The sequence below is a fragment of the Theropithecus gelada genome, chromosome 9, assembly GCF_003255815.1.
Source record: "Theropithecus gelada isolate Dixy chromosome 9, Tgel_1.0, whole genome shotgun sequence".
Taxonomy (NCBI): domain Eukaryota; kingdom Metazoa; phylum Chordata; class Mammalia; order Primates; family Cercopithecidae; genus Theropithecus; species Theropithecus gelada.
The window spans coordinates 28,272,300-28,286,260 of NC_037677.1; the positions used below are offsets into that span (position 1 = coordinate 28,272,300).

Below are 13,961 nucleotides of genomic sequence, written 5' to 3' on the forward strand. Positions count from 1 at the left end.
AGACAATTACAATCATGATCCCATCAGCCTTTTTCGGAGAAGACAGAAAAGAGAGTATTAAAATTTATATGGAAATGTGAAGGACGTAGAATATGCAGAACTCCGAAAAAGAAGAAAAAGGTTTTAGGTTTTGCAATTCTGACTTCAAATATAAAGTTACAAAATAATCAGAATACTCTAACAGGGCTAGACAAACAGATTTTTGGAGCAGAAGAAAGATTTCTAAAAGAGATACCACTTATGCAGTCATGTGATGTTCCCAAAGCAACCCAGTGAGAAAAGGAGACTGTTTTCAACAAATGGTGAAAAACAACTGGATAGCCATATGCAAAATACTCAAACCTACAAAAATAATTTCAGATGCATCACAGACCTAAATATAAATTAGCAAAAGCAAAACCTTTTAGAGGAAATAAAGGAAATTACCTTCATGACTTCGAGGTTAGGCAAAAGTGTCTTAGCTCACAGTAAGCAATAACTACAAAAGAAAACACTGATAAATTAAACTTATCAGATATAAATATTTCTGCTCATCAAAAGGTACAGTTAAAATAAATAGGTAAACCACACAGACTTGGTGAAAGTATTTACAAAACATTTATCTGACAAAGGATCAGTATTTAGGACATACAAACACCTTCTGCAACTCAAACAGATGAAAAAAGAAAATAGCCGGGCGCGGTGGCTCAAGCCTGTAATCCCAGCACTTTGGGAGGCCGAGACGGGCGGATCACAAGGTCAGGAGATCGAGACCATCCTGGCTAACACGGTGAAACCCCGTCTCTACTAAAAAATGCAAAAAACTAGCCGGGCGAGTTGGCGGGCACCTGTGGTCCCAGCTACTCGGGAGGCTGAGGTAGGAGAACAGCGTGAACCCGGGAGGCGGAGCTTGCAGTGAGCTGAGATCCGGCCACTGCACTCCAGCCTGGGCGACAGAGCGAGACTCCGTCTCAAAAAAAAGAAAAAAGAAAATAAAGAACAGTAAAGGCTAAATGAACAAACTCATCACAAAAGAGAACACACAAATGGTCAACACACAAGCTAAAACGTGCTCAATATCACCAGTTATCATGAAAATGTAAATTGAAACCACAATGATACCACTTCTGGTCAAGATGGAGTGAATAAAGGGGACCAGATTTTAGCCTCCTTGCGCGAAATAATAAAAGCCTAATAAAATGAATGAAACAACAGCACTGAAGATATTGGACAAGTAACAAAAGACAGTGATCCCTGGAAGACAAAAAACAAATGGGCCACACGTGTGCCCAGCTTACTGCCTTGAGAGAGTTTCCAGGTCGTGGAACAGGGAGGAGGAACCCAGGCAGAGCCTGTGGTCTCCCCAAGTTGAGGAAATGGAGCTGGAAGTCCAAGCGGGCCAAGGTGCCTAGAGCTCACAAGGGAGACCAGCACTGAGTAGAGAGCTGGAGAGAAAGAGAGAAATGAAGAGATCTACAAAGGCTCACCCTACAACTTTTGGTTGAATGACAAATCAGCACGCGCAATGTAAAGGAGCTATCCAAAGGCAAGGTGAGAAATCACCAAAAGAATTAGAGGTAATAGCATCCAGAACTGATATAAGGATGTGAATAGTACCCATACCCAAAAGTCCAAAAGGAAATGATGTGATATAATTTATATCACACTGGAGATATGACATCAGAGTACTAAGAAAGAAAAGGCTTCAGAAGGAGGAAAAATTAACCCTAAACATGGCCCTGGTCCAATTAAAGAAAACATAAAAGACCCAACAGAAAGAAACTGTTTTCAAGCAATTTAATAATGCCACAGAACAAAGTCCACAAATACTTTTAACAGGCAAACAAAACTAGAGAAACTAGAAAACAAGGTAAAATTCACACTGGCTAAAATGTCAATCAAAATTTGTAAGACTGACATAGAAGCAGGAAATTACACCCCATAATGAAACAAAAAACAAACCAATTTTGAAATGAAACAGAAAATAGAATTAGTAGACAAGTCCTTTAAAACAAGTATGATGATATATCATATGATCAGAAAGCTAGAAGAAACATATTAAGTAAAAATATGAAATATTTTTAAAATTTGAACTTCTAAAGATGAAAATTACAAAGTCTAAGATGAAAAATACACATTGAGATTTACAACACATGAAACCAAAATTACTAACCTAAATGAAACACAGAAAAGAAAAAAACACTAAAAAATATAATACATGATAACAGAAATAACTTTAAAGAGGCCAAACATACTTGTAACTAGAGTCACAAAACAGGAAATAATATAGAAAAAAGAACTTTAGAAATCATGGACAACAACTTTCACATATTTGATGGAAATTGTAAGCATATATAACAAGGCAATCTTTTAATGAACTATCAGTCACTAGAAACATGAAGAAAAGTGGCTGAGGAAAGTGGTTCACGCCTGTAATCCCAGCACTTTGGGAGGCTGAAGTGGGAAAATCACTTCAGGCCAGGAGTTCAAGACCAGTGTGGGCAACATTGCAGAACCCCATCTCTTAAAAAACACACACACACACACACACACACAAAAGTGGCATGGCATGGTGGCTCACACCTGTAATCCCAGCACTTTGGGAGGCCAAGGCAGGCAGGTCACCTGAGGTTGGGAGTTCGAGACCAGCCTGATAAACATGGGCAAACCCTGTCTCTACTAAAAATACAAAATTAGTTGGGCATAGTGGTGCAGTGCCTGTAATCCCAGCTACTCGGGAGACTGAGGCAGAAGAATTGCTTGAACCCGGGAGGCAGAAACTGCGGTAAGCCAAGATCGTGCCATTGCACTCCAGCCTGGGCAACAAGAGCGAAACTCCGTCTCAAAAAAAAAAAAAAAAAAAAAAAAACATACACACAAAAATTAGCTACGGATAGTGGCACACACCTGTGGTCCTTCCAGCTACTCAGAAAGGCTAAGGCAGGAAGAGGTCGAGGCCATAGTGAGCCATGATTGTGCCACTGCACTCCAGCTCAGGCGACAGAGTAAAAGCCCATGTCCAAAAAATAAGGTAAACTATGACCAAAATGACTAAAATCAGAAACTTAAATTCTAATGCAGCCAAAGAAAAAGGTCTTATTACACACTACAAAATCAAAAGAAAGTTGAAATTGTTGTAATACTATCATGTAGACAAAAATAAAAATGTTATCAGGAAAAAAGAGCATCATTTTATATACATTAAGAGTTTAATTCATCAAGAACACACAAAAATCCTAAACATTTATTTACCTATTAATAATGGGGCTTCAAAATAAATAAAGCAAAAATGAGAGAACTGTAAGAATAAATGAAAGAATCTACAATGATATTTTAAAATTTCAGCAAACCTCTCTATGTAATAGAACCAGGCCAGGCGTGGTGAATCACACCCGTTATCCCTGAACTTTAGGAGGCCGAGACAGGATTTCTTGAGCACAGGAGCTCAAGACCAACCTGAGCAACACAGGGAGACCCTGTCTCTACAAAAAGATTTTTAAAAATTAACTGGGAGGGCTGGGTGTGGTGGCTCATACCTTGTAATTCCAGCACTTTGGAAGCCTGAGGCGGGCAGAACACCTGAGGTCAGGAATTCGAGTCTAGCCTGGCCAACATGGTGAAACCCCGTCTCTACTAAAAATACAAAAATTAGCCAGGCATGGTGGCGCACAAGAGTAATCCTAGCTACTTAGGAGGCTGGGGCAGGAGAATCGCTTGAACCCGGGAGGTGGAGGTTGCAGTGAGCCGAGATCACGCCACTGCACTGCAGCCTGGGCGAGAGCGAGATTCCATCTAAAAAAAAAAGAAAAAAAAAGAAAAAAAAAAAATTGGCTGGGTGTGCTAGCATATGCCTGTAGACCCAGCTACTGCGGAGGCTGAAGTCGGAGGATCACTTGAGCCCAGGAGGTGGAGGCTTAATGAGCTATGATTGTGCATGCCACTGCACTCCAGCCTAGGTGACACAGTGACATCATGTTCAAAAAAAAGGAATGATAATAATAATAGGACCAGTAGACAGAAAATCAGTAAGGATACAGAAGCTTCAATAACACCATTAACCAAATGCATCTAACTAACTATAGAACACTCTACACAAACTACCAGAATACACATTCTGTTCAAGTGCATTTGGAACATTCACCCAAGATATACCATATTCAGGCCAAAAAAACAACTCTTGGTAAATTTAAAAGGTTCCAGGTCTTACCATGAACTTTTTCTTACCCCTGTTATATTAATTTAGAAATCAGTGACAGGAAAAAAAAAAAATCAATAGACAATCCCAGTATTTGGAATGAAAACATACTTTTAAAATAACCAATGGGGGCCGGGAGCGGTGGCTCACGCCTGTAATTCCAGCACTTTGGGAGGTCGAGGCAGGTGTATCACAAGGTCAGGAGGAGTTCAAGACCAGCCTGGCCAAGACGGTGAAACCCCATCTCTACTAAAAATACAAAAATTAGCCGGGCATGGTAGCAGGCGCCTATAACTGCAGCTACTCAGAAGGCTGAGGCACAGAACTGTTTGAACTCGGGAGGCAGAGCTTGCAGTGAGCCAAGATTGCGCCACTGCACTCCAGCCTGGACAACAGAGCGAGAATCTGTCTCAAAATATAAAATGAAATAAAATAACCATGGGGTAAAAAAAAAAAGACAAAAATATCAAGTATTTTAAAGACAGTTAAAGCAGTAATTGAAAGAGAAATTTATACAATTACATGACTATATTAAAAAAGAAATCAGGGCCGGGCGCGGTGGCTCAAGCCTGTAATCCCAGCACTTTGGGAGGCCGAGACGGGCGGATCATGAGGTCAGGAGATCGAGACCATCCTGGCTAATACGGTGAAACCCCGTCTCTACTAAAAAATACAAAAAACTAGCTGGGCGAAGTGGTGGGTGCCTGTAGTCCCAGCTACTCGGGAGGCTGAGGCAGGAGAATGGCGTGAACCCGAGAGGAGGAGCTTGCAGTGAGCTGAGATCCGGCCACTGCACTCCAGCCTGGGTGACAGAGCAAGACTCCGTCTCAAAAAAAAAATAAATAAATAAATAATAAAAAAATAAAAAAGAAATCAGTGATTTCACCTTCTTCCTTAAGAAACTAGAAGAGCAAAAGAAAGATCAGAGCAGAAGTCAATGAAATAGGAAACAGAAAAATAGGGCACACTCAATGAAATCAAAGGTTACACTTACAGTTCTGGGAAGACGGAACGGACATACTTTTCCCTATTCCTCCCACTAAGTACAAATTTAAAATGTGAACATTACAAATAAAACGAATATTCTCTGAAAGGTGGAGAGAAGGCAAATTAGCTCAGGATCACAGGGCACAAGGCACAATATAGCAGTAAATTCCCTGGGTATTCTTCTTTTTGCCTAATGTATACTACTCCTGGAATGGAAGAAGTGAGTACATCGGAAACACCGATGGGCACAGACCAAAAAAAAGGAACCTCCAACAGGGCCAGACACAGTGGCTCAAGCCTATAATCCTGGCATTTTGGGAGGCCGAGGTGGGTGGATCACCAGAGGTCAGGAGTTGGGAGACCAGCCTGGCCAACATGGCAAAATCCCATCTCTACTAAAAATAAAAATTAGCCAGGCATGTTGGCAGGTGCCTATAATCCCAGTTACTCTAGAGGCTGAGGCATGAGAATCGCTTGAACTCGGGAGGCAGAGTTTGCAGTGAGCAGAGATTGCGCCACTGCACTCCAGCCTGGGTGACAGAAAGAGACTCTGTCTCCAAGAAAAAGAAAAGAAGCCTCAACAAAAGCCTTCTCTCTCCAGACCAAATTACCAGTATAGTGGTATGTTAATAGTACGTTAACCAGAAAGAAAACTTTTGAAGAGTAACTGCTCTAATCCAGGATAACACCACAGAAAAACTAGCCCCACCCATACCAGCAATGATTACATGAAGAACCTAGATATTCACCCTTATGAGACTGTAATGAAAATAATCCAAGATTCCCACCAGGTACTGTCAGAGCAAATTAAGCAGGAGACTGAACTTTCATTCCAATTGGCTAGTCAATGAGCATCCACTCCCTACTGTATCAGTGGAGAGAAGTGGGGAAGCCTGGACTTCCACCACCATCTGCCAGTAATAAGGCATCTCTCCCTGTCCCTACTGGAGTGGTAGCAGAGAAGACCTAGCAGAGAGTCAGAACTTTCACCCACACACAGTAACAAACGAGGCCACATCCACCACAGAGATCAGGTGGGGAGCCACAACTCCCAACTCTGCAAAGAACTAAAAGGGAGTTTGCCTCAAATGTCAACACAGACAAGGCAGAGAACCTGAACTTCATTCCCTACCTGGCTTAACAAGGTGGCACCAACACTCTACCCGTTAGATAAGTGTAAGAGAACACTAGTTAAAACAGTTGTTTAAGTAAGAGGCATAGTCTCATGACAAATACAAAAATGCCCAGGTTTCAAATTTGTGATACCAAGAAGATACCAAGAATTGGTGGGGTGCAGTGGCTCACGCCTGTTAATCCCAGCACTTTGGGAGGCTGAAGCAGGCGGATCACGAGGTCAGGAGTTCGAGACCAGTCTGGCCAACATAGTGAAACCCTATCTCTACTAAAAATACACAAAAAATTAGCCGGTGTGGTGGCGGGTGCCTGTAATCCCAGCTACTCAGAAGGCTGAGGCAGGAGAATCGCATGAACCCAGGAGGCAGAGGTTGCAGTGAGCCAAGACTGTGCCACTGCACTCCAGCCTGAGCGACAGAACGAGACTCCATCTCAAAAAAAAAAAAAGATACTAAGAATTGGGAAGATTTCAAATTGAACGGAAAAAGGCAATAAACAAATGCAAACATCGAGATATCTTAATTCTAATATCTCACAGATGTATCAGAATTAACCGAAACAAATTTTGTTTGTTTGTTGTTTTTTGAGACAGTCTCGCTCTGTTGCCCAAGCTGGAGAGCACTGGCATGATCTTAGCTCACTGCAAGCTCCGCCTCCCAAGTTCAAGCGATTCTCCTGCCTCAGTCTCCTGGGTAGCTGGGATTACAGGTGCCGCCATCACACCTGGCTAATTTTTGCATTTTTAGTAGAGACAGGGTTTCACCATGTTGGCCAGGCTGGTTTCGAACCCCTGACCCCAGGTGACTAACCCACCTTGGCCTCCCAAAAAATATGTTTAGGCCAGGCACGGTGGCTCATTCCTGTAAATCCCATCACTTTGGGAGGCCGAGGTGGGTGGATCACCTCAGGTCGGGAGTTCATAAACAGCCTGACCAACATGTACAAACTCCTTCTCTACTAAAAATACAAAAGTAGCTGGGTATGGTGGCACATGCCTGTAATCCCAGCTACTTGGGAGGCTGAGGCAGAAGAATCGCTTGAACCTGGAAGGCAGAGGTTGCGTTGAGCTGAGATCATGCCATTGGACTTCAGCCTGGGCAACCAGAGCAAAACTTTGTCTCAAAAAAGAAGAAGAAAACAAAATTTCCGTGGAACAAATATCCAAACCATATCAACAAACTAAACAGATATAAAACACAATAAAGAAAAATGGTCGGCCGGGCGCGGTGGCTCAAGCCTGTAATCCCAGCACTTTGGGAGACCGAAATGGGCGGATCACGAGGTCAGGAGATCGAGACCATCCTGGCTAACACGGTGAAACCCCGTCTCTATTAAGAAATACAAAAAACTAGCCGGGCGAGGTGGCGGGCGCCTGTAGTCCCAGCTACTCGGGAGGCTGAGGCCGGAGAATGGCGTGAACCCAGGAGGCGGAGCTTGCAGTGAGCTGAGATCCCACCACTGCACTCCAGCCTGGGCGACACAGCGAGACTCCGTCTCAAAAAAAAAAAAAAAGAAAAAAAAGAAAAATGGTTTTGGCATAGTGAATTGGGGTAGAAAAAAAAAAAAAAGACAAGAAAAATGGAATTCCAAAAATGTTCAAGTAACCCAAAAGAAAGCAGGAAAAAGAACAATCAAAAAACAAAAACTAAAATGCGGCATGGTGGCTCAGGCCTGTAATTCCAGCACTTTGGGAGGCCAAGGTGGGTGAATCACCTAAGGCCGGGAGTTCAAGACCAGCCTAGCCAACATGGTGAAACCCCATCTCTACTAAAAATATAAAAATTAGCCAGGTGTGGTGGCACATGCTCGTAATCCCATCTACTTGGGAGACTGAGGCACAAGAACTGCTTGAACCCAGGAGGCAAAGGTTGCAGTGGGCCAAGATTGAGCCACTGTACTTCCAGCTTGGGCAAGTAAGACTTTGTCTCAAAAAAAAAAAAAAACAAACAAACAAAAGGAGAGTCTGACAACATCTGTAACTATGTAAATGACCCAAATACCTAAATACAGCAAATAAAAGACAAAAACTGGCCAGGTGCAGTGTAATGACCATAATCTCAGCACTGTGGGAGGCCGAGGAGAGCAGATCACTTGAGGTTCGGTGTTCGAGACCAGCCTGGCCAACATGGTGAAAATCCGTCTCTACTAAAAATACAAAAAAAATTTTAGCCAGGCGTGGTGGTGCGTGCCTGTAATAGCTACTCTGGAGGCTGAGGCAGGAGAATCATTTGAACCCACTAGGCAGAGGTTGCAATGAACCGAGATCATACCACTGCACTCCACCCAAGGTGACAGCAATACTCCGTCTCAAAAAAAAAAAAGAGACAAAGACTGACAAACTGGATTTTAAAAACATAACCTAAAGCCAAGCATGGTGGCTTACGCCTGTAATGCCAACAGTTTGGGAGGCCATGACAGGAGGGTCTCTTGAGCTCAGGAGTTCGAGACCAGGCTGGGCAACACAACAAGACCTCGTCCCTACAAATAATAAAAATATTAGCCAGGTGTGATGGTGCACATGTGTGGTCCCAGTTACTTGGGAGGCTGAGGTGGGGGAACTGTTTGAGCCCAGGAGGTCCAGGTTGCAATAAACCATGACTATGCCACTGCAATCCAGCCTGGGTGACAGAGCAAGATCACGTTTCAAAAAAAAAAAAAAAAGGCCAGGTGCAGTAGCTCACACCTGTAATCCCAGCACTTTGGGAGGCCAAGGAAGGCAGATCACAAGGTCAAGAGTTTGAGACCAGCTTGGTCTACAAGTGAAACCCCGTCTCTATTAAAAATGTAAAAAATTGACCAGGCATGGTGGCGGGCACCTGTAATCCCAGCTACTTGGGAGGCTGAGGCAGGAGAATCACTTCAACCCGGGAAGCGGAGGTTGCAGTGAACCAAGATGAAGCCATTGCACTCCAGCCCAGGCAACAGTGCAAGATTCCATCTCAAAAAAAAACAGAAAAGAAAAAGAAAGAAAACATAACCTAACACTATTTTGTGTACAAGAAATTTACTTCGAATAAGCATGCTGAAAGCAAAAAAAAATTAAAAAGGTATATGATGCAAACATTAATTAAAGAAAAGCTGGAGTGACTATATTAATATCAGAAACAGTATACTTCAGAGCAAAGAAAAAGTACTAGAGACTAAGAAGGAAATTATTTATTGAGAGAGGGTCAATCCACCAAGAGGACATAACATTCCTAAATGTGTGTGCACCAAAACAAGAATACAAAATATATGACAGAAAAACTGATGGAAGAGAATGGAGAAACGCGTAAATCCACTATAGAGACTTCAGTATTTCTCTGTAACAACTGTTAAAACTACACATGTATTCACACAAGGAATATTGAATTCAACCCCATGAACTAACTGGATCCATGGACATTTAGAGAACATTCCACCCATCAAGGGTGGAATACTTTTTTTTTTTTTGGAGACGGAGTTTCGCTCTTGTTCCCCAGACTGGAGCGCAATGGTGCGATCTCAGCTCACCGCAACCTCCGCCCCCCATCTTGCCCTCCCAAAGTACTGAATTACAGGTGTAAGCCAACGTGCCAAGCCTTTTTTTTGTTTGTTTTTGTTTTAAGACAGAGTCTCACTCAGTCGCTCAGGCTGGAGTTCAGTGGTGCAATCTCAGCTCACTGCAACCTCTGTTTCCCGAGTTCAATCAATTCTCCTGCCTCAGCCTCCCAAGTAGCTGGGACTACAGGCATGTGCCACCATGCCCAGCTAATTTTCGTATTTTTTTAGTAGAGATGGGGAGACTCTGTCTCAAAAAAAAAAAAAGAAAAAGAAAATAGACAAAAGTGATGAACAGAGGATATATAAAAGTATTAGTACTTGTCTCAGGAGCACATATACCAAAATTGAATCAATACAGAGAAGATTAGCATGCTCTCTGCACAGTGATGACATGCAAATTCTTAAAGTGTTCCATATTAAAAAACAAACAAAAAAAAAGGTACCAAATAAGCACCTTAAAAGATGGTCAACATCATTAGCCACTAAGTAAATACGTATTAAAAACACAATGAGGCGTGTGTAGTGGCCTGTAATCCCAGCACTTTAGGAGACCAGTCTGGAGCACAGCTTTAGCTCAGAAGTTCAAAACCAGCCTAAGCAACATAGCAAGACCCCATCTCTCCAAAAACATATTTTTAAAAACATTGGCTGGGTGTAGTGGCATACACCCATAGTCCCAGCTACTCGGAGGGTTAAGGCGGCAATGAGCCATGAGCATGACACTGCCCTTCAAAGCCTAAGTAACAGAGCAAGACCCTGTCTCAAAAAAATAATAATAATGATAGGCTGGGCGCGGTGGCTCACGCCTGTAATCCCAGCACTTTGGGAGGCCGAGGCGGAAGGATCACGAGGTCAGGAGATCGAGACCATCCTGGCTAACATGGTGAAACCCCGTCTCTACTAAAAATACAAAAAATTAGCCAAGTGCAGTGGCAGGCGCCTGTAGTTCCAGCTACCCGGGAAGCTGAGGCAGGAGAATGGCATGAACCCGGGAGGCAGAGCTTGCTGTGAGCCCAGATCACGCCACTGCACTCCAGGCTGGGCGACAGAGCGAGACTCCATCTCAAAAAAAATAAAATTAAATAAAATAAATAATAATAATAATACACACAATGAGATATCACTAACGCCCATCAAAATTAATAAATGAAGACTTATGTTCACATGAAAACCCATGTAACGTTTATAGCAGTTTTATTCTTAATAACCTACAAGTGGAAATAACTGAGATTATCTTTCAGCAAATAAGTAATTAAACAAAACGCAGTATAACTGTAACAAATACTAAGCAACAACCTGGAGGAATCTCCAAGGAATTAAACCTAGTGTAAAAAAACTCAATCTCAGAAAGTTACATGTTGTTTTGTTTTGTTTTTAGACAGAGTCTCACTCTGTCACCCAGGATGGAGTGCAGTGGCACAATCTCGGCTCACTGCAACCTCTGCCTCCTGGGTTCAAGTAATTCTCATGTCTCAGCCTCCCAAGCAGCTGAGATTACAGGTGTGCGCCACCACACCTGGCTAATTTTTGTATTTTTAGTAAAGACAGGGTTAAACTATGTTGGCCAGGCTGGCTTCGAACTCCTGACCTCAAGTGACCCACCCACCTCAGCCTCCCAAAGTGCTGGGATTACAGGCTTGCCAGGCTCCCGGCCTCCAGAAAATTACAAGTTCTATCATCCCATTTATATAATATATAACATCCTTGAGATAACAAAATTACCAAAATGAGGAATACATTAGTGGTTATGACTAAGCCTGGTGGCAGGAGGAAAGCGGGTGTGGCTATAAAAGCACAACAGGAAGGGAGAGGATTCTGGGAAGATGGTGCAATAGGAAGCACCAGGAACCTGAGGTCGGGAGTTCAAGACCAGCCTGACCTCCATGGAGAACTCCCATCTCTACTAAAAATACAAAATTACCCGGGCGTGGTGGCGCATGCCTGTAATCCCAGCTACTCGGGAGGCTGAGGCAGGAGAATCGCTTGAACCCAGGAGGCGGAGGTTGCGGAGAGCCAAGATCATGCCATTGCACTCCAGCCTGGGCAACAAGAGCGAAACTCGTCTCAAAAAAAAAAGAAAAAACAAGTATATATAAGTCAGCAATGAAGAAAATGCAGGACTTATACACAGAAAAATCACAAAACTTTACTGAAATAAACTGAAGACAACATAAATAAATGGAGAGACATTTCATGTTTTTGGATTGTAACACCTTAATGTTGCTAAGATGTTACACTCCAAAGCAATCTACACATTCAATCAAATCCCTATCAAAATCCCAAGAATGCTTTTTGCAGAAATAAAAAAAACATACATTCTAAAACTCATGAAGAATCTCAAGGGACCTCAAATAGTCAAAACAATTTTGAAAAGGAAGAATAAATTTGAAGACATCACACTTCCTGATTTCAAAACTCACTACAAAGCTACAGTAATCAAAATAGTGTTGCTGGGTGCAATGGCTCATGCCTGTAATCCCAGGCAGGCCGAGGCGGGAGGATCACCTGAGATTGGGAGTTTGAGACCAGCCTGACCAACACGAAGAAACCCCGTCTGTACTAAAAATACAAAAATTAGCTGGGTGTGGTGGCACGCACCTGTAGTCCCAGCTACTCAGGAGGCTGAGGCAGGAGAATCGCTTGAACCCAGGAGGCAGAAGTTGCAGTGAGCCGAGATCGCGCCACTGCATTCCAACCTGGGCAACAGAGCAAGGATCCGTCTCAAATAAAAAGAAAAAAAGAGCAACAATTATAGAAACATTTAGAAGAAAACACGGGGAAATCTTCACTGCACTAAATTTGACAATCATTTCTTGGATATACCAAAAGCACAGAAAACAAAAACTAAAAAAAGATAAATTGGACTTCATCACAATTAAAATCTCTGTGCATAAAAGGACATGACTATCAACAGAGTGAAAAGACAACACACAGAATGGGATAAAGTATTCACAAATCATATATCTAAGAACGGTCTGGAATCTAAAATTAGATACTGGGTCTAGGATCTACAAGTAGATAAAGAATACTGATATTTCAACAACAGAAAGTCACACAAAAAGGGCAAAGGACCTGAACAGACATTTCTCCAAAGAATACACACAAATGGCCAACAAGCAGATGAAAAGATGCTTGTATCACTAATCACTGGGAAAATGCAAATCAAAACAAGATACCACTTCACATCATTAGCATGGCTATCATCAAAAACCAGAAAACTAACCAGGTATCATGACTCACACTTGTAATCGTAATACTCTGGGGAGGCTGAGGCAGGAGAACTGCTTGAGTCCAGAAGTTCAAAATCAGACTGGACAACATAGTGAAGCTACCTCTCTATAAAAATCAATAAAATGAGGTGGCAGTGGTGGTGGTGTGTGCCTGTGGTCCCAGCTACACAGGAGTGTAGGTGGGACAAATGCCTGATCCCAGGAGGCTGACACTCCAGTCAGCCATGTTCAAGCCACTGCACTTCAATGCTGAGTGACAGAACAAGACCCTGTCTCAAAAACAGTAACAACAACAACAGAAAATAACAAGAGTTGAAGAAAACTGAAAAAGACTTGAGTGGAAAAAAACTGAATCTTCATGCGTTGTTGGTAGGAATACAAAATGCTGAAGTCTCTGTGAAAAACATTTTGGCAGTTCCTCAAAAGGCCAAACAGGCCGGGCACGGTGGCTCAAATCCCAGCACTTTGGGAGGCCTAGGCCGGCAGATCATCTGAGGTCAAGAGATTGAGACCAGCCTGACCAACACTGGAGAAACCCCGTTTCTACTAAAAACACAAAATTAGCCAGGTGTGGTGGCACACACCTGTAGTCCCAGCTACTCGGGACTCTGAGGCAGGAGAATCACTTGAAACCGGGAGGCGGAGGATGCAGTGAGCCGAGATCATGCCATTGCACTCCAGCATGGGCAACAAGAGTGAAACTCCGTCTCAGGAAAAAAAAAAAAAAAAAAAGCCAAACAGAATTACCATACGATCCAGCAACTTCACTCCTAATGTATACCCCCCCACTCAAAAAAAGAGATTAAAACAGATGCTAGAATACCAATGTTCAGCTTAGCACTATTCACAATAGCAAAAAGGTAGAAACAACCCAAGTTTCCATCAACAGATGAATGGATAAACAAAATACGGTA

The 13,961-nt window shown here is 42.7% G+C and overlaps 1 protein-coding gene and 1 non-coding gene across 4 annotated transcripts in view; one reads left to right on the plus strand and one right to left on the minus strand.

Moving 5' to 3' along the window:
- The window catches only part of MLLT10 (MLLT10, histone lysine methyltransferase DOT1L cofactor), a 219,168-nt gene that overhangs the window by 175,780 nt on the left and 29,427 nt on the right, over positions 1–13,961 (minus strand). The window lies entirely within an intron of this gene.
- LOC112632233 lies at positions 10,132–10,238 on the plus strand. The gene has a single exon (XR_003121302.1). It is a non-coding gene; the product is annotated as a U6 spliceosomal RNA (small nuclear RNA).